The sequence below is a fragment of the Pleurodeles waltl genome, chromosome 8, assembly GCF_031143425.1.
Source record: "Pleurodeles waltl isolate 20211129_DDA chromosome 8, aPleWal1.hap1.20221129, whole genome shotgun sequence".
NCBI classification, from domain to species: domain Eukaryota; kingdom Metazoa; phylum Chordata; class Amphibia; order Caudata; family Salamandridae; genus Pleurodeles; species Pleurodeles waltl.
This window is the reverse complement of record NC_090447.1, coordinates 1,233,476,496-1,233,479,097: the sequence shown is the minus strand read 5'-3', so window position 1 is coordinate 1,233,479,097 and position 2,602 is coordinate 1,233,476,496. Positions and strand designations below refer to the sequence as shown.

Below are 2,602 nucleotides of genomic sequence, written 5' to 3'. Positions count from 1 at the left end.
ACAAAATTACACCAAATTTGACAGGAAGCTAGATCTTGTTACACGGATTACAGAGTTATTTAAGGTTTGAAAAATGTAGATATATAAGGAAGCAGAGTATCGGCAGATCCAGAGAAAAATTGAAAAAAAACACCCACTGCACTGCGTAGGAGACCTGGGGGAAGAGATGTGGGTCATGGAGGAGGAGTGCATGTAGGCCAGTGAGAGGAGCCAAGCCATTTCAGAGGGCGAAGTCAGCAGAGCCTTGTGGGACCAAGACCATATTGGACTTCCACGGGGAGTCCAATGTATGGTGTCAGCAAGAAGTATAGTACTGAACAGTCGGGCCTGACACGGCGGGCAGGATGCGTTCCGGCACCCCCTACATCTGAAGCAAGATGAGCCTCATTTCCAAGGCCCAGATATGCTATGAGGGCATTCTCTACACCTTTGACACAGAGAGCAGCACCATAGCACTGGCCAAGGTGAGGTCTTTTGGAAGTGAAGATAGTCTTACAGATAGACCTGCTCCCCCAAGAGAAGAGATTTATGAACATATCATCTTAATGGAAGTGATATTAAGGATTACTGTGTGTGAACCTCTGAAAGCCCAGAATGCCATGCCTCAGGATACTGCTATTGTCCAGTCCTCTATGGGCTCCAGCTCCACACAGTCCTTCTAGTCCTCCATGCAAATTAGCCCATACAGGGCTATGCCTTCTTATAGCAAACTTGTTGCCATCTCTTTGCTTAGTCAGCAATATGCAGCCTCTCTGGGTGTAGGAGCAGGATTTCCCTCTGTCACTGTACGCAAAAGTCCAGTGATGGAGCAAGATGTGCAGACTAGCCCATTGGACAACCCGAAAAAATAGCGGCAACCTGTGGGAAAGGGTCCTGCAGTAAATCCTCGAAGTAGCTGGCAAACTCAGCTAATGGACAGAGTTCAACCACCAGCTGCACAAAGTAATTTACCAGTGAATGACGACAACCAAAAGCCTCCAAGGAGGTGGTCAGACAATCAGTACAGAGGACAAAACCAGCCGGTCAGAACAAATGAAAATGCAATTAAAGTTGAAGGAGACTTTGACTTTGAAACAGAAAATACACAGTTCAACCGAGAAAATTTGACAAGGAATTTAAGAATAAATTAGACAATAAAGATGACAAGCCAGAAAAAGAAGAGGAGAAAGCAGATTCCATTGTGGAGACCTAAAACAGTGAGTGTATCCCAGAGGAAGACCCTCAGGGACCCAATTGCTATTAAGCTATTATGACCCACTGCATCCAGCCTCATGCTGTGCATGGCCAAAGTATATGCACAGTTTGGGTTTGGATGCATGCAGGAGGGTTGGCCAGCAAAGCCCCACCATCCACAGCTGAAGGCCATGCATGGTGTTGGTTATATTTACGTGTGCATGTATTAATAAAATATATAAATTCACTGAAAAAAACAAAGGTTATGGTTAGGTTCTGAATTTACTTGCACAAAACCATATAAATTCAGCAGTTATAGTTATGGTTAACTCAAGTAACTGTAACTCGTGCCCTAAGGTAACTATAACTCGCACCTTCGCCATTCCTCCACATATTACATCATTGATGACCCCTTCTATGGCATCATTGATATTATCACCTCAACATTTGCAATAAAATTATTGTTGAGAAAACTGTGCTTCGTGGGTTGTGAGTTACAGTTACCTTAGGTGCAAGTTACAGTTACAGACTGCCGTCGTGTCTAAAATCTCTATGGGAATTAACATGGGAAACACACTTTTTATGACCTCCCATTTTCTCAGCACCCGCTTGACAGATTATCCCAAAACTTTCAATGCAAAACATGACACTTTTTTGGGGCAAATTTCATGAAGATTTGTCAAAGGGCGCCAAAGGTATAGTCAAGTCAAAAAACGCTTTTCCCATTGAAACTAGGTCCTAACTATAACTACCTACTGGGGTATATATATATATATATATATATATATATATATATATATATATATATATATATATATATCAAAGAAAACGAGCACCCGACTTGCCAAGGCTCTATTATGGCGGTCTTGATATGGGTTCGGTTATCCCATAAAATATTTGTAAGTTCACTCATTCAATCCAACAAGAGATCAAGACACCAAACGAATAGTTCCAGAATATATTGTAAAAAAGAAGAAAGAAATGGTATTCCTCCCAACGCGTTTCAGCCGTAGCCTTATTCGTTTGGTGTCTTGATCTCTTGTTGGATTGAATGAGTGAACTTACAAATATATATATATATATATATATATATATATATATATATATATATATTCACTGACAAAAGCAAAGGTTACAGGGACATTATAGTTAGGTTCTGAATGAATTTACTCGTTTAAAACCATAGAAATTCAGCAGTTATAGATAGTGTTCTTTCAAGTAAATATACCTTGCACGTGAAAGTAACTATAACACGTACCCTTGCCATGCACAGTTTTCTTATTGATAATTGTATTGCAAATGTTGCAGAGATGATATCAAAGATGCCACACGAGATGTCATCAATGATATATTATGTGAAGAAATTAGATGTGCATGGCGAAGGCATGAGCTATAGTTACCTTAGGGCACCAGTTATAGTTACTTGAAA

The 2,602-nt window shown here is 40.5% G+C and overlaps 1 pseudogene; it reads left to right on the top strand.

Moving 5' to 3' along the window:
• Positions 1-344: 344 nt before the first annotated feature.
• LOC138249205 (protein LSM14 homolog B pseudogene) lies at positions 345-1,243 on the top strand (annotated as a pseudogene).
• Positions 1,244-2,602: the final 1,359 nt, after the last annotated feature.